The sequence below is a fragment of the Heliangelus exortis genome, chromosome 3 (assembly GCF_036169615.1).
Source record: "Heliangelus exortis chromosome 3, bHelExo1.hap1, whole genome shotgun sequence".
Lineage (NCBI taxonomy): Eukaryota > Metazoa > Chordata > Aves > Apodiformes > Trochilidae > Heliangelus > Heliangelus exortis.
Genome location: NC_092424.1, coordinates 59,040,019 through 59,059,000, shown reverse-complemented (window position 1 = coordinate 59,059,000; position 18,982 = coordinate 59,040,019). Strand labels below are relative to the sequence as shown.

General features: G+C 36.1%; 1 protein-coding gene across 17 annotated transcripts in view; it reads left to right on the top strand.

Annotated features, from left to right (window-relative positions):
* Positions 1 to 18,982, top strand: part of EYA4 (EYA transcriptional coactivator and phosphatase 4) — a 149,371-nt gene that overhangs the window by 43,294 nt on the left and 87,095 nt on the right. Inside the window, exon 1 of one of the 17 annotated variants that reach the window (XM_071740885.1) lies at positions 18,086 to 18,330. The exons of the other annotated variants lie outside the window; for them this stretch is intronic. The gene's annotated coding sequence lies outside the window, so the exon portion shown is untranslated. Of the gene's footprint in view, positions 1 to 18,085; positions 18,331 to 18,982 lie in introns of those variants that run through there. 17 annotated transcript variants of the gene reach the window in all.

The following is an 18,982-nucleotide window of genomic DNA, read 5'->3' as shown; positions in this document are numbered from 1 at the left end:
GCACTCTCCCAGCCATACTAAAAAAGGCCCTGGCAGCTCATAGTAAAGAAGTCAAGCCAAAGAGTGATGGATCACAGATCTAACTGGTAAATAGCCATTTTCATATGTTCAGCATTTCCAGCCAGGTAGATGATTACAGCTTTCTTGATTTCTTTGGTATTACCTTTCTCCATCCATATAAAAGTAGATTAGGGCTCAAGATTCTACTTAGTTTTAAATACTTACATCTGTTCTTCTAGATTTAGCCTTTGACACCTGGCTGGTTAGTTTCTGAAGCACTTCTAGCTGCTCAGTAAGATTATCTGATGATCAAAATTGCCAGCACATTTGTCACTCTTAAGTGAGGGTTACCTTGCATGTTACTGGACAGAAACAGGAGCATTGACGCTCCCTCCACTGAGAGCTCTGTTATCAGCAGTCTTGTGGGCAGAGTTTGGGTGGTTTGAATGGGTCGGGGACACCCTAATTCTCTTCTCCCACATAACAAGTGATAGGACATCAATAAATGACTTGAAGTTGTGCTGGGGAGGATAAGATTTTATATTAGGAAAAAATTCTTCACCAAAAGTGTTGTCAAGCATTGGAACAGGATGCCCAGAGACGTGCTTGAGTCACCAGCCCTGGAAGTATTTAAAGATGTGTAGATATAGTACTTAGGGACATGGTTTAGTGGGGGACTTGGCAATGCTGGATTCACGGTTGGACTTCATGATCTTAAAGGTCTTTTCCAACCAAAACAGTTCTATGTTTCTAAGGGAGGTGCAGCTTCAGCATCCAAAGTACTCTGGGTGGTTTTGTATTTTAATGAAAAACATTAAAACTAAAGCTTTTCCATCCTGATGGAGGACTTGCCTCTTTATTTGGAGTCATCTCTGGTGTGAATAGAATACTGCTTCAAGTTGGGACTTTGGCTATGCTGCCTTCTTTTCTCTTTCTGATATATTTAAGGATCATCTGGTGATCATGACCTCTTCAACATAGGTGGTACTTTTCCTACACTTAACTGTGGTTTGGGAAAGCAGATATATGCAGCAGATGGAGAGCAGGCTGATGATCATATCTTAGGCAAATGTAGCTGCCTAAAAATAGCATCATTAGCCCAGCTATGCACATATTGGCATGGTGCACTCTTACAATTCAGCTCCATTCGTTTTTCATTTTTCCTTACACTGAAATATTTTAAAAGGGTCTGTGAGGTTTTGTGGAATGTAACCTGTCACTGGGAGATAGAGAACACTGAAGAAATATTAGAGAAAATGTCTTTCCGCTATTCCACTAAAAACCGTTTTTGTCACAGTATTTTAAGTCACTACTTGTCATCCTCTCTGCCCTTTGTTCTGTTTGCTTATGAAACACCCTCATTACCTCTTTTTTTTCTGGGCTGTTTTGATAGTACTGACTTACTAGCAGCTGTTATTCCAATTTTGTTTTGTTTTCTTTGTTTTTTTTTTTTAGTTAAGTAGCAAGAGAAAAATGGCATAACATTATGAAAAGGGTAGTGGGAAGTATGGCTCAGTCAGCTTCATCTTCTCCTACTACCAGTGGCATCTTCTTTTCATTCATCTCCTTTGGTTCTTTTAAGTCTTGAAGCACTGATTTTTAGAAACTCAAAATAATGTTCTGCAAACCTACCTGAAATATTTCTTTTCAGCTGTCTCAGCTGCTTTGTGCCACAAGGAAGAAGTTGCAGAAACTGCAGATATGTAGAGTCCTCACAAGTACTGGAGTTCTATTTAACAAATTTGAAGCTGACCTCATCCTTCCTTGTGCTGTACAGAAACACACGTATACCTTGGTGCATACTTGGAAGTGCCTGTCTCACCTTCTTATCTGAATTCTATTTCAGGCTGTGTGCCTTACTTGTGAAAAATTGCTATAAATCTGTTAAATAATACAGCTTTTCAGGTTAGAACTAAAACCTTATAAATCTGTTTCATCAGCAGCATCTTTTAGAAGGATGGCACAAATGGTGACATCTGGGAGCCAATTCATCATTTAATTAAATTATCCTGTAATGAAATCTGCCTTAATGAGATTAATTTTAATTATTAATCAGTAGCTGACATGGGCACAAGGGACCATTAATAATAAATGGAAGCTGTGTCTGCTCTGTTTCTAAGAAAGGACCTACTTTAGAAGAGCAGTGCTTTTCGTGAGGCTGCCTTGGGGTTTTTTTTGTTCTGTCACAATCTCTATTTTGTTGAATTTTTTTTCTGTTTTAAACTTGAAGGAAGAATATTAGTCCTTTTTCTGTTAATGAGTAACTGCTGATGTTTTAGTATTGCATGTGTTTCAGTCATTTTATAATCAGTCGCCTTCATTATTCCAGAAATAAATTCTGATTTTACTTTCATCCGTTCTAGGGAGTTATCGTTAGTGCATTTTAGAGGTAGAGTACTCTAGATATAATTTATTGAGGCCCAAATTACCAAGGCTTTGTACTAGTCTGTGCTAGCAGACCTATTTTTATATGCATATTCTCACACTTGTGAGGCTTCTCCCATCTTGTGCTGTAATGTCTGTCTTCATGTGGATTACATTAGTGATTGTATTATGAATTCTGTTATAAGGAAATTTGTTCCTTGGTCTTAACAGGAGTTTATCTGAGAACCATGGCTAGCATAGGAGAAATTATTCCTAGGGGTGCTAATGACAAATGCTCTGTGAGCCCTGAGTGAATAATTTTGCCTTTACCTTCATGAAAAGACTGATACCACTGGTCCTCATTAGGTGAGGGAATGAATAAGTACGTGAATGTATTTTTCTAAGTTAAGGGAATTCCTTCTTCTGCAGCCAACACGGGCTGCAATTTAAGGTGCAATTTCAATCAGAAGATTGATGTTTAATGAATCATAATCTTACCAAATTCTCAGTATATGCGACTATAGTATCTGCTCAGTACACATAGTTAGAAACGAACTTTTTATTCAGTATGCTCTTAGCCCTCCCAAATTCCTCTTCTATGCAATGGTAAAAAAGAAAGAAATAGGTTGGGTTCCCCTGCTGTTATTCTAGAAGTCTCTCAAATGATGGAAATATGGCTGATTAGCTCTTTACGAATTTCCAAAAGGCTTGCAGTAGTATTCTTCATGGAATGCTTTTGAGGATGTTCGACAGGCTTGGGAGGAGAGAGTAGGTCCTCACATGGATAAATATAGAAAATAGGAAGCAAGGAATTAAATGGTCAAAAGGGACTAAATGACATCAAGGGGAAAAAAAAACACCTTTTTTTTTTTTTTTTTAATAATGTTTTCAAATTTAATTTTTAAATATCCCACTATTAGCTGATGAAGTTTTCTCTTTAGTGTCCTTCAGCTAATGTCCCACAGTTACTGCAGGGTCGGAGAGTGGTTTGGTCAAGTAATTTCCCTTTTCTTACACATTTTCAGTATCTGATGAAGATGTGATATTAGACTCAGTGCATTATCTTGTTCTCTTAAACAGTTCTTATGTTCTTAAGCAAAGCCTTACAAATGGCTAGGAATGCAGTGTGACCCTTCTCTGTCAGCACAGGGTGCATGCAGACATTTGGTTTTGAGCCGCTGAGGCCTGTGCTATGATCTCTCCAGTTCTGGCCAGTCATCCCTTCTGTCACTGTGTTTTGTTAAAATGCAGCATGTTCCACTCTGTGTTAGCAGCCAAGATTTTTATACTGGATTTCTTGGGTTCCTACATACACCGCCGCATCGTGATCAAACTTGAAGTTGGCTTTGCTCTCCAGGGGCTGATCCAAAGCTCACTGACTCTTCAAGGAGTCTTCCAAGTAACTGCTGTAGGCTTTGGAACAAATCAAGTATTAATAATGGAAGCTGGAAACATTCAGAGAAGAGTCACTATTTCACACATGCACATACACACACACTTAGATGTTTTCAATGGATTTATTATCCAAGGGCTATAAAGAATATTTTGTTCAACAGTTGCACATAAAAATAATACTATCCAGTCAGAAAGGAGAAAAGTCACTTCTGGCATGGTGGCCTGGCAGAGGTTAGGATGTCTGTTTTTGAGGGTGGGTGTGCACTCATATCCAAGTGTGTGTGTTTTTGCAAAGTTGCTGCTGATCCAATTAATTTCTAGCTTTCAGGGAAAATTATATGGTTACAGTGACCTGTGGATTTATTTTAAAGATTTTAGTTTTCTGTCCAGCTTCTCCCAGATCCATTCAGTAGATGACAGCTTTAACAGCCATACTGGCTAGTCTTTATATATTTAACACTCCATCCCATTCTTCAAGCACATACTGAGATGTGGACAAATGTTTAGTATCATTGTTAAGCTCCAAAATTAAACTTTGTCCAGTTGGACATGATCTACTTGGAAGAGCACAGCTCTGTAGAACATTCTGGTAGTCCTCTTGGGCAGGACAGCCATAATATTGTGCAGTTCACTAATTGCCTTGGCTCAAAGTCAAAGCAACACCCAAGCCATTAACTCAGCCTTTCCTTAACTGCTGAGGAGTGTCTGCTCCCCACAGCTTCTAGGTGGACATAAGCCCTGTGCATTTTGATTTCTCCCTGTCTATCTTTTTCCATGTTACGAAGTCCCAGTTGGCTCCCACTGAGTTTAAAATATGCCATTTGAAACCATGTTTTCATTAGGCTTATCACCTTTGCATACTGATTTGCTTTTGATCTCATTGGATCTCTGTCTGTTCCACAATCGGTTTGCCCACATTTCCTTATGTATAAATGGATAAGGAGATTTTAGGTGAGATATCTAACTTGCCAAGAAATTGGAATTTGTAAGCTCAGCCAATCTAGATTTCCACTCACTTTCTGATGTATCCATGTAAATGTAAATTGGTTTCAGTCACTTTAATTTACATACCAAAGAGCCAAAAGAAGGTGTAAGTTACTATAGGAGTGGATAACTAGCTTATTAATGTGTACTCCTTTTAGTTACGTTACCGGTTCAGCTTCTCTCCTGTTGGTTCAGTGTATCAGCAACATCTTTCTAAGTCAAAACATATTTAAATATTTCAGTTCTGAAATAATACATGTAAAGATGTCATCTACAATTTCTGAATGAGTGTGGATATAAATTTGCCTATTTTATGATCCTTGATTCACTCGTCTTGGGCCTGTTTTGCCATACCAAGAATCAAGAGACTAAAAATCAAGCTAACGAGGACAAACTTCTGAGCAGTCTGGGTATGGCCTCTGAGATCTGTGATAGATCTGCTCTTGACTTCAGTGGTGAAAGACCAGACCTTCAGAGGAACATTTGTCTTGCTCTTCTTTAAGAGATATCAGAATTAATTCAGGCCATTCTACTTCCCAGGGTTGCCTGGTGTAATTCAAAGTGATTTAAAACACCAATTATAACCATGATTTGAACCACCCATTCAAAAAAAGTCTTTGGCTTTTTATGAGATTTTTTTTTTTTTTTTTTTGCTTTATAACCGTTGTCATTCACCGTGTAACCATGAAACATGGACTTGCCTTGCATAACACTTGAAAAATAAGCATTTAGGGAAACAAGCAATATTTAAAGTGATTTTATGGGCATGCTCAATTTCTGAATCTCAATTTACATTTTCTTAAAATAATGATACCGCTTTGTAAAATTGAAATTTGGATCAACTTGAAATTTGGATGCAATTCAGAATTCCACCCAAATGCAGAAAAATAGCATTTAATCTTTTTTATTGAAATAAATGAGTCTTAAATAGTTTGAGTACACAACAAAAACATTTTCATCCAAGTTTACAGGATGTGTTATACAAGAGAACTATTAATCACAGTTAGTGCACAAGTCATGACACTGGGAGACATTTTCAAAGCTGTCTGGGTACCTAAAGTTGTTGGAAAGTATAAAGGAGGATTTTCATACGTTACAAGTAAATTAATTGCTGACCTCTGAAAAAATAAGTTTGAGTAGGAATTAGGTTCCTTCTTGCATAACCGCCTTTGAAGTTCTGTGTACCAGAAACCTTCAAAAATTAGTTTAGCCAGTAAAGTTCAGCTGCTATTGTTTTTTTCATTACATGGACTGGAAAAGAGAAAATTTACTGCTTTTACATATCTTGATTGAATTTCTTTACATTAGAGGTGGAAAAACTTGATAAAACCCCTGAAACTTAAGAGTGTCTGGGAAAGCTGATTTCTGTGTCGGTGAAAACAAAGCCTTTATCTAAAAACCTGTAGTTTCCAGCATTTTATCCATTATATGTTATAAAACAATCAACCTATTTACTACATCATGATTCTGTAGTTTACTTTTCAATTTTGAATTATACTTACAAGTTTTTTTTCCTATTTATATCTTGATTATGATTTTATGATTAAAATTGAAGTTCTTATGCATTTAATAATAACTCAGCAAGGCTATTTAAACAAATTTTATTCTCTGAATAATTCTAGAAATTTTTGGTGTTAGTATAGAATGGTACAATTACAAATGCAATTTTAACATAATGTAGGTTTTTAAACGTACAATGAATACAAATTATTTAAACATTAGAAAATACATTTCCTTTGTACTGTGGCTTTTCTAACAGTTTACATATGATGTATACAAGTCTTTTGGAATGTTTTGATATATTTAATTATTTGATTTTCTAGATACTATAATAGCACTTTAAAAACCTGGCTGTCTCTGTAGCAAGATAATCTTGTAGAAAGATAAGTTTTTCATCCCAGCTTTGAATAGTTTTCATGGGTAATATCAGGACTCCTTTCCTCTTCAGCAGAAATCTCAGTCTTACTCAGGTAGACTTTCAGACCATCTTCTTAAAGTTGGATGGTCACTGAATTACATGAATCAGCTCATGAACCAGCTCTTCATAATCTGATAACTTTCAAACCCTGTAAAATTTAGACACTGAGAAAAAATTTGAAAGATGCTTCTGGGTAATGAGTTCCATGTCACAATTAGTAGTGATTTTTATTTTACTCTGTCAGTATCTTTACTGCCAGTTCTCTCATGCTGATGAAATTAATCGTATTTCCTTCTATTTAACCTAGCTAGTGTAATCAGTCACTACAAAACCTCTGGTTTTGAAATCAGATTTTCAAAAACCTGCATGATTTAGTATCCAAATTTCTGGGTATTCATTCTCATTTTTAATACCTTTTGAGTTCAATTAACTGTCTGAATCTGACCTTCAGGAAATGTCTTCTGTTTGTTTTGTATTCTGTTAATTTTGCAGAACAGTTCCTCAGCTGTTTTCTTGAATCTAAGAATTTAGTATTTTATCATAAAAATAGAGACGTAATGGAATCTATCTTCTGTCTTCAGCTTTTCCCTGATTTCATCTTTATCTTTGAAGTCATGTGATGAGGATTCAGGAAAAGCAAGACACAGTGTTTCATGCAGTAGGAAGCTATATGATCTTTTCATGTAATGTCAAATGGAAAACATTATTTAATATTTTCCAAATGTTCAAGGTTAATTTAATTGTTCATTTACAATGAATTGTTCTTCTGAAACTGTTTTTGTCAGCTCCTTTTTGTATTTGATTTCCTAAATTTTTTTCAGATAGTAGTTGTTGCAAGCTACCTGTCCACCCAGAGTCTCCCTTTGAGCTCCTTAGTTTACACTTTGACTTGGTACCCCTCCAGGTCCTATTTATGTTCCCTTCCCAATAACCAGCTCTGAGACAATGTGTCCCTCTGAGCTAGCAAAACTAACCTAGTAATCTGTGGTCATCCCTCCCTTTTTGTCTATATGGTAAATCTTATTATAGAAACCAGAAGTTTAGATTTTAATTAAAAACTAAACTATCAGCAACAATGCTCCCAGTGTTGCATTTATTTTTCACTAAAGCAAAATCTTTGGTGATTTTTAAATATGAAAAAAACAACCCCATAAATTCACAGCACTGCTTCAGGCATCTAAGTTTATATAGTTATTTATTGAACCAAAATTCAGGTTCATCCCACTGAATCCCATCTCCCCTTTGAGGAGCCCAAGCTGGAAGTCAGCTGATGAAAAGACATAGCTTCTGCAACTGGGAATTACATCTTGGTTTGCAGGGTCTTGTGCTGGCACTGTCTCAGAACTAAAATGGTCTCTGAAGTGGGCTGTTGATCTTTGTTTTAACTATTTCTGAAGAATCGTGGAGTAGAGTTGTACTGTAGTTCCCTAAAATATAAGTAGTAGACCCTTTTGCCCTTCCTCTCTCCTTCCCTGATACTGGTTAGGTGTAGGGATGAGCTTTGATACTCTACAGGACAGCATAAAGAACCTCCCTTAATCTAAATTAAGGTTACTCAGTGATCAGGTTTGAGTCTATCCCAATCTTTGTGTGCTGCCACAGGAAAGCATGGAGGGAGATATGAAAATCCATGCTCTGTGTTCAGTTCTAATTGCTTAATCTGCTATCGATTTGGAAAAAATGCAGAATTAATATGCGGGAAGTGGAAATTAATAAAGACATTCAAAAATCCAGCCTTCGCTTATGGACTGGAACAAATATAGCTGACAGATGAGTGCAGTAATGCATGAGAAATAATGGCTAGAATAGAGACTGTAAATCATGTACTGCAGTTTTAGGGGTATTAAGAGAAACTGAAATTAATTCCAAGCTGATAAAAGGAATTTTTTTTTTTTTTATCAGCACATCATAAGGATTTGGAATACATTGCTACTAGAGAACATGGAAGATAAAAGCTTAGGTTTTGTATAACTAAAATAATTTCATTAAAATAATACCATCCACAAATATTAAGGTATAAATATGTGTATTTCACACACCAACAAATCCATAGAGTATTAAGGTAAGTGTGAATTTCGCATCCTGGCAGGTTGGTCCAAAACTTCACTGGACAGATGAGGGACTCTGGCATCTACTTTTCAAACCACCAGTGATTTCCCCTTTCATAAATATGTCATTGTATCCCACATAAACCAAAAATCTAATCTGGTATTCTATTTTGCAATAGGGGCTGAAGGCAGAAAAACTGTGTCTGATATCTTCTAAACTGAGGTCTTAGCCAGCTCTGAAGGGCAGTACTTGCTGGGGGAAAAAACCTCCAAAACTCCTTTTTCTACTGCCAGGTATCCCTGCTCTCTCCTCAAACAGGAACTTGTGTAAGGACTTCATTTGTGACTCTTTCAGCTCTGCCCTTCTGTGCAGGCACAGGCAGGACCTTACTTATTAAAAATCCACTAGGGTTGCTGTTTGGAAGTTCCTTTTATCCTTCAGTGGGATATCCCTTATGGCAGGGACCTCAACACTAGGGTGGTCATGGCAGGGACAGAAGGTGGAATAATAGGGTACAAGTTTCTTGGGCCCTGCCTCTGCCCAAATGTGATTGTTTTAGGGCCAAATCAGCAGAAACCTTGCATACATGGTTTTGCTCTTCAGTAATTACATGCTCTCTGAATAGGTACACAATTTTTCTTGCATGAAATAGTTGTGCTTAACTGTAGGAGATATTTGAGTTACCAACTTGCATACTTCCTCTCTCTGATGTGCAATTTGAGGTATTTAAAATATTCCTATAGAATTTTCTTGCTAAAACTAAAAAATTTACAGTGGATTCAATATCTATGACTGTATGTGTGCTTGAACTGTTTAAAATCTCTGAAGCAATATTTTCATGAACCATATAACTCTTTTAGTAATATCTTAAAGTGTTTGTAGCTCTCTAGAAATATCTATGAGGCACAAGTCTTATTTCTAATTGCACATATTACAGTGTGATGTCTTTTTCATTGAAAAGAGTAAGCATTATAAGTCTGGAAAAGAAAAGAGATCTGAAATACCTGGAAGAAATTTTGCAAGAGTATTTCAGTTACATTTCCATTCATGTGGCCATTTGCACTCGTGCTTAACTGCATACTGTGAATAATCTTATTAAAACCACTGAAAGAATTCACACGTGCACATCCATATGTTTTTTAAAAGATTGCATTGAATACTCTTATTGGCATAGAAACCAGTATTTTGAAAGAAATACCTTTCTTAAATGTGTATCTCCAAAATACTTGTATTCTAAAAATTACCAAAATACAGTTGTGTCTGTCTGAGAGAAAAGAAAAATATTTAAATGACCAGAATTGCTATGTTACCTTCAAAGCCTAAAAAAATCACTTTGGCCTACTAAAAGGAAATATCATTAACCTTTTATTGTCTGTGTCCTATTAGGTTTTGGTATTTGGTTCCCAGACAGAAATTTTGTTTACCTGCAAATGTTACTAGATTTTCTTCAAATTGTTTCATTTTGTGTGTGTTTCAGTTAATTTCATATGTAAGTTTTCAGGCATCTGGTTTAGGATTATAAATGTATTGGTATGCAAGAAAAATCCTCAATGTGGGCTTTTAAAATTATTGCTTTTTTGTTATCAAATTTGGATAACTTTAACAAATGTCTCATAAGAGTGACAGGAATCAGGTTTTACTAAAGCATCTGAATCATGTTATGTAATAATATGCTTTATGATATTTTATTCTGCATTTATGTATGCAAATCTAAATAGCATGTAAAAGCGACAAATCTGCATTTCTGTACTTGTGTCCGGAAATAGAGATCACTATTTAAATCAAGAGATTCTCCTAAAAGCTTGTGCTAATGCTGAGAAATTGGTTATGATGATGGAGTATGTTTGCTCTCCAGCACTAGTGACTTGTAAGATGATACTCCTTTGAAGTTGCTGGAAAATCTCTGAAACACTATATTTTTGAGTAGGGTGGTGTTGAAATCTGTATCCTGATCCAAATTTTTCTCTCCTTTACAACAGTGCAACCCCATTGACTGTAGATGAATTGCAAGTGTGATGAGAAGAAAACCGGATGCAGTGAATTAAAACTTTTTTTAAGAATAGAAAAACTAGGTTAAAAAATACAGCAAGGGTGAAAATTTGCTGCTGTGTCACGGATAGCTGTAGACTGAAGCTAAGGGAGAGTGCTGTTATAAGTCAACATCATTAATCTTCTATTACCAGTTGTAAATCTGAATGCATGAAAAATACTGAAAGATTCTTGCTTATGAAGAAATGTAGAATTTTAGGTGTTCTAAAATTTTTTAAAGCCCATAGAGTTTAGTAAGTGATCAGTTTAATAAAATTATATTTTAGCAAAACTACCTACAGAAGTCAAAATCCCACATTCTGCTTTTGATTATTGTGGTGCATTCCACACAAAATCGGTGAATGCCTCTAGAGAACAGAATATGCCTCTGCATTGCAGAGGACTAAAAAACTTAACTTAGGCTTCAGAACACAACAGCTCAAAGCAAAGGTTAGATTTAATAAAATTGCAGAGGGAGGATTGTGTTTTAGTTTAGCAGTAAGCTGTCAGTGGAGCAAAAGGGAATAAAAGCCTACAGTGTAGCACAGCAGAAAAAGAAGCAAGCTGCTGAAAGCTGGATAATTTTGGGGATATAGAGATGTTACTTCCTCCCTTTGCCAGGCTGTGAAATTCTTTGTAATTCCCACTGGTAAAGTTGCCAACACAAACAAAGGAAAAAATGGAAACTTCCATATGAGTCCCGCTTTGATGAGTAAAAGAACATAAACATTTAAAGGAAAATAAAATTATCAGCACCATGTTTGCTATAATTTTTTTGTAAGCACCATGGAAAAAGAACAGAGAATTCACCCAAATAACAAAAGATTGTAAGAAATTTAATAATAAATTATGTATCTAAGGCATGATTTTAGAAACAGATGCATGCCTAAAAATGGGGTATCCTAACTTCCTAATACCTACAGTGTTATCTGTAACCCTGACGAAAAGTTAGCTAAAACATTTTCTTTTTGGTGTGATACCTGAGGTTTTTTTGTTACTAACTGTTAATCTCATCAGATGAAAAGATTGAGATGAATATTTAGTATGGCTCAGCAGTACCTTCAGTTTATGTGTTCTTTATTAACATTTCAGTGACTTTAGGAATAAAGGTCATTGTAGAGAAAGAGCGATAAAAATTTACTCAAAAAATAAATCTATTAATTTATCTTTTGTCCAGATTTATAAAAGATATTTTAAGATCTCATAATTGTAGGATGATAGCTGTTTCTAATACAGACCAAATTGACTGGCCCAGGTAAACCAGGTATGTCCCTGCCATGCTCATAACCAGACATGTAGGAGCCCAAGAATTTTCACTGTAACCAGACCCTATGTAACTCATGTATGCCAATAATTTTTACTTAAGGCTCTCTTTCAAGGTTTTAATGTAGTAAAAACTATTTCTGTATAAAGTGGCTGGCTTCCCTAAATTTATGAAAGATAAGCTTCATTCACTCACAGCCAGAGCTTTTGCTATACAGGCAATTATTAAACTACAGACCTTGCAATTTCTTTTTTTCTTTTGTAATTTCTTTTTTTTTTTTTTTTTGAATGAGGTTATTTTTAATGCATGTTTAAAAATTATCAAGTTGCACTGAAAGTTTATATTCTAAGAAAGGACAATGGGATTTTTTACATATTTACGTACCAGTCTGAGTAAGAGAGGTGACCTCAGTTAAACTTTGCTTTTGTTAATCCCTTAAAGTGATAGTTTAAAAGAGATTATTTGCTAGAAAAGAGTCATACAAGAGTCATGATCTTTTTTAGGGTGAGTCAGCCATTCCTTAATTCCCATGTCTCCTAAGTCAGAACCCAAACACCATCCTTTCCTTCATGCAAAAAGCGCTTCCCCTGGCCCTTTAGGCTTTGCTCCAGGCACAAATAAACAGTGTGAGTCCCAGCACTGTGCCCACAAATGTCAGGATTTGTTGCTGCTGCTCCTGCTTTTGCCTGCCCCAGCACAAAAGTATTGCCTTGAAGTGGTTTGCATACCACAGCTTTGGAATCCCTGCTCTCCTTGTCTTGGGCCTGATATTGCTCTTGCTTTGTGGTGAGGAGGTCCGTGGTAATTACAGAGGTGCCAATCATCTTTCAGGATAAACAGTAAGTTAAAGCAAGGGTAGAGCCCTTGTTTTAAAGGGAAAAAAAAAAATCTCTCATACCATTCCTTAAACCCTCATTTCTTACTATGTACAATGAAGTTGCCTTATGTGTATTGAGAGGAGGTCCTGTTGCAGAAGCAGAGCAAAACCAAAACAAATGCTCAGCACAAGCAGTGAAGAGTATTATACCCATCTGAAAAAAATGAGAGATACAAATGGACAGGATTTTCTTTTCTCAGGCTGGATGTTACCTAGAATAGGTGGCTTGGCTAAGAGCAGTAACTATTCAGGCACTCTGAGTGTCTTTGAATGTATAATGATTAAGATGATTTAAAAATGCAGTTTGATGATCAGAAGTTGTAGTCAAAAGTCCTAACATCTCAAGCTCTCATTTCCCTTGCAGCTTTCCAGGCTGTTTCAAAAATGTGAGCACCTTTCTAACTTTAACATAACTGTAATTATCTCCTGTACTTATTTAAATAAATAACTGGGGGTGTATTGGGGGGAGGATCATAAAATAAACATGGAAAATTATACTGAAGTTGGCTCTAGAGCCACAAGAAAAACTACATGCTAAGCTTTCACTGTTGAGATCATATTTGTACCCAGCAGTGATCACTGACACATGATTGATCTTTATGGGAGCCATAGAAAATGTGATAATAAAAACACATTGTAGTCAATGGGAGCTTCAATTAATACTTTTATAATGTGCTACTAAATTATCAAAGATAACTAAGTTATCAAAAAGATATACTAAGTTATCAAAAGATAACTTTTACGAGAAATTACGTGAAAACGCATTTCACAAAGTTTATAGCATGAACTTGACATACATTTTGAAAAGTTGAGGATTTTACTTATAGTTGGTTTTATATCAGAATTAACACCATATTGCTTAAAATGGCATCTAGAAATGAGATGTGAATAACTGCTTTTTGGGAAAAAATTCACTGCCATTGGAAGCAACTGAGATGGAGGTACTGAGGCAGAAAGTACCGTAGTGCTAGATATTACAATTTTATTGTGTTTATGGCACTAATGTTTCAAAATAAAAGCATGGAGATGTATACTTGCATTTTACATAGTTAGATGCAAGACATCAGAAATATCTTGGAAAATGCAAGTTCTAAGAAAACAAAAGGCAAATTAAGAAAACCACAAAACTTTTTTTAAAAAGAGAGGTTTTAAAACTCCTTCAGGAAAGTGATTTGTAAATATGTACAATGTGTTGCTGTTATTGATTTATGTTTACAGTGTAGAATTCTTATTTATAATTTTTTTCCATTATCACTGTTCAAAAATCTGATCTACGTAGATGTTTGTTTTTTTATTTGAACTCAGAATTTAGCTAGCTTCCATCTTTTTTTTTTTTTTTATTAAATCAAAAGTTTCTTATTTTCTGGTAGAAGTTTCAATAATGAAAAAAGTGCATCTCTTGAAATCCATTTGGCATCTAATGTTTCGTTGTTGCTGATCTCTGTATCTGATAAGCAGCTCTCTGCAAGGCTGAGGGGAATGAGGAGAGGGAAATTGATGGGAGGGACTGTGATGACACCTCAAACTTTGCTTTAAAGAGCTGCAGGCTGGAGACTGCCCAGGCAAAGAGACAAACAAAAAATTAGTAGACAACAAAACCATCTTAGAGGGGGTCATAAATTTAAATTTATTTTCAAGTTATTGTAAAACTGTAGCATTTCAGACCCAGGAATCTGCTCCTTCTGACAGTTTTGTGACTAAAAAGGCAAGCTAACAAAAAATGGTAAGAACACTTGAGTAAGTTAGATTTTTGACAAAGCTGGGTTGTTTGGAGGCATCACTTTACCATTATTCATTATATGGCTAAAGGTTGACAGCCCCAGGGCTGGCCATGACCTACCAGAGCCAGTTGGGCACACAGGGAAATGGTGGGAGGCCCCAAGATAGGAGAGTCAGGGTCTGGTATGGTCCTGTTGCCTTCAAACCCTCTCTGAATGCAAGATCTGAGTCCACTAAAATATTTATTTGGCAGTGAATTTGATCTCCAGTTATGAAACTGTTGACCAACCTAAAATCTGACAGGCAGCCCTTTCTCAAAGTGTCTCTGCTTCTTAAATTAAAATTTTGGGGGGTATTTTTTATTACTGTGTCGTTTGAAAAACATACTGTGGAGGCTCTCAGAACATATTAGAAAAGGTTGCTCAATAGCAACAAAATGTGTTGCCACTGTGTGTTCTTCCCTCTAATATTGTACTAATGAAGTATTTTCTGTCATAAGATGAAATCTGAAGGCACAGTAAAATTTTAGCAACTGTCAAAATGCATTCAAGAGAAGTATATGCTCCCATTAATGTCTTAAAAAAAATTCCTATTTATATAAATAGAGCATTTTCCTTCTCTTCAATTTCTCCACCCAGGGGAAAAAAAAAAAAAAAAAAAAAAAGGCAGGGGAATCTTTCATCCCTCCACTGCTGTTTTTATTAGTATGCAAAGCTGTGGATTTAACTGTAACTAGAGTTTATGTGGTCCTGCATAGTTTCTTAGTTTGTGACATAACTTAAGTTTAAAGTCTTGCTGGTAAGATTTTTTTTTTTTTTGGTAGTTAACGTATTGCAAGCAAACTGTGAAAAACAATATACAGAGCAAAGTGAAGATCAGGAAAAATAGTATCTGAAATAATTTTCACTATTATGGCCCTAAAACATAAAGTTTTTGGTTGCAGAACTAATTGCAACCAACACTTAATATTTCATGCTTTCATATTTTCTCAGATAAGTACAATTTTTATTGACAAATATTGTCTATTTTCCTTTGCCACATTTGTGTCCTTAGGATGGAGTTATAAATAAAGGGCATGAAGAAACTTCTGATTTATGTATCCACAGAAAACATCTCCTCCTTTGTAATCTCAGTTTGCAGACAGAGCAGTTCATCAGTGACAGGGATGCTGTGACAGTGGTTTCCCATGTCAGCCTGAGAAAGGAATTGGTGCTGTAGATCTAATGATTTTCTCTGATCATCTCAAAACTACCTCTGTGTGTACAGAACTATGGCATATTTTTTTTTTTTAATTGGCACTAGATGATAAACATCTTCAAAAGTGTCTGGGAGTATACTGTTCCTCCAGGTATCCAGACCTGAGAAATTATAAAACCATCTTGCTTTAATGGGAAAAGAAGGAAAGTTGATGGTCATTTATTTTGTCCTTGCATTCTTGGGAGATGTTAGTCTGTAGCCGAAGAAAGGAGGACAGAGGTGAAATGGTGGCATGGGATGGCAAACAAATCTACTTTGGTGTCACTGAGTGAAGACTTTCTGGCATGCTCCTTAACTCAATTTTTGTTTCTCATTTGCTACTGTAAAAGCTCTCTGCAGTTCATTAAGCAGTGTCTAAGGAGTTGAGCCTTAGAGCTCACTTTCAGTGCATGTCCTGTTGTTTTCAGTCTTCCTTTGGCATCATTTGCCATGATAGCTTTTTCTCTTGTTTCCCTTTTTTTGGTGGTGAAAAAACAATTGCCTGCAATCAGTCTCACATTAGCAAGCCTCCACATCTGATGTATTAGTTTAAGTGAATAAGGAATGAGATTATACCTAATGGTAATCTCAAAAGCTTTTGAAGGCTGATTATGCTCTCCCTAGTTCTTTATATATGTTCCAGTGGGTTTTCATTGTCAAAGAGTTGGGCCTTTATTATGCTACATAATGTAGTAAAATGAGGATTACTTGGATTTCAGTGAATGAGATAATACCAGCTCACAGGCACCTGTTTAAGGAGGCACCTTGTATTCCCAAGCATAATTTAAAAATGGAAGATTTCATATGAAAAAAGAACTTTTGAACTTAAAATTCATAAATACGTTTTAAGTAAGAAAAAAGACATCAGGGAAAATCTGGATGGATGCATTTATTAGTGTCCCTTACAGTCCTAAGAATCCATTCTAATAATAAAATGTGGGACCTGTCAAATGATGGCACAAATATCCTAATCTGAACTGACATGGCTTTCTTGACCAGATCATCAATCATGTTTTATTAGCTTTAAGAGAGCCAAGTTACTATCTGTCATTTTGATGCTGTAGTGGTGACAAAAGCTGGTGCTGAAAATGTGCTGCAGGTGTAACTTTCACTCAAAGAGCATTTCTGAGCAGCAGTCAAGTTGGTGTTTGTGTGGGGAGAGAGTGCCATCTTCAGTTTCATGTCTCTGTGTGAAAGAAGTCTGAACTTTCTAGTGCTGCCCAATGGCTAAGGAGTAGGGGAAAAAGCATCAGTAGAAATTTAAAAACTGTTCTCAGTTCTTATTTTTTAATGAGACTCTGGAAGAAAAATGCTAAACACCATGCTCTCGATCTCATTTTATGGTATAGTTAATTTAGAGGTGTCTGTTGTGATGAGTAATTTCCAGTAGAGTAAGGAGAAGTAAGGTTGGTCTTTGTCCTTTTGGTTTGCAACACTGTATGAAGAAAATAAGAATTGCCTGCTGGTTCACTAACCCCTTGTAACCAGTAGCAGACTGAATGCATAAAAATGCATAGGAGTCTCTATGCTGCTGTGTGTTTGCTGTGTTTCATAAGAGCCGTCAGTTCCGTGTATTCTTTCAGCCTAGAACTGACTTGGTGTTTGCATCGGGGTCCTGGCACTTGACCCTTGTTTTTCTTGGCTCTGTGACATTTTGCAGTAGAGCCTGGGGACACTCCTCATCTCTTGTTTCTACCATGTTAACATATTCAAGTAAATATTATCTGGCACAGGCACATGCGTTTTCCTTCGGGGGAATATTTCTAAAAGTTTTAAAGTCCAGATCAAACAATGGCATCCATCTTCCTTCCTCCTGAATTTCTTTTATTCCCAAGACTGGCAGAATTTGGAGAATTCTGCTGGCAGAATTCTTTCTTTCATCTTTAAAAAGACTATTTTTGTCAATATTCACAGACAAGGTTTGTGCACACAAAAAGCCATATTAATTGCGCAATATATGCCCAGGTACGTTTTTTCTGTATATTTTAACACTTAATAGGACTTTGCACAATAAGGAGCAGATGTGTCATAGTGACAGCAGGCGAGCAGGGACCAGGAAGGTGGTTTCATTAAAAGAGCCTTGGGATAAATGCAGCACATTAGATACCCACTGAAAGATAGGAGCTGTTGATGGGGTGACCTCTGAATGCAAGTCATCTTACTATAAACAGAAGGGTGGGGAAAGCCATTGGACAGAGCCAAGCTTGTTTACTACCCAGATCTCCTCTTAGTTAACTGAAGTAACTGGACTGTGCTGGGCTTGGTGTGACAGTTCAAGGAAGAACAAAGTGTCTTCAGTATTTCTGAGTTTAAGAAATCCTAGCTGACCAGTGCCAAAGTTTTTTTGGTCCTGAAAATCCGTCTGCACATCTCAGCTGCTGTTGTACAGTCCAAGTTAATTATTTCGAAACATAACAGATGACATGGGGTTTTTTCTGTCCTGGAAACTGACTTTGCACATTTGGGGAATTCATTTCTGTTCTTCAGACAACTGAGGTAAGGTTATGATGAATTTTAATTTGAGATATTGATGCAAATGCTGTTTATTGTTAAACCAAGAAATACAAGTATTAATTGCACAGTCATATTCTATTCTAACAAAGAAATTTGGTTTTCTTTTCTATTGTAGCTGTTTTAAACATATTCTTGAAATAGTGTATTTGTTCACAGTGGCCCTAGAGTACAGAATTTTAGGTAGGGTACAGGACTGAATCAGTCAAATTCTTTTAGGAAAAGTGTTTTATTACCACAGGAGTTTATTTGTTAAGTGTGGTAAGGAACATAATGTGTGATTCTGTAATACTCTGCAATGTCACATTTTGTCACATCTGTGAGCAGCTCACTGGTTTGTTATTCAACAACATTATAGTAAGAGACTTAAAAGCCAGTATGCTGAGACAGGTGTCTAGACATAGATTGAATTCAAATTAATTTGCTCTAAATTACACAACCTGTGGAAGCAAATAAAGTGAGTTTCATTTGCTAATAATTCATTTGAGTCTATTTAGTCTATTTCTAAGTTGATTAGACATTAGTTTTTAAAAAAAATAACACTAAAATGTAATTGTGCTAAAGCATTAGTCCTTCTGCTCAGTTCTCTGTAACTTGCTCGGTAAGGTTATCTCTGTTGGGAGTTTGTATTGGTGTC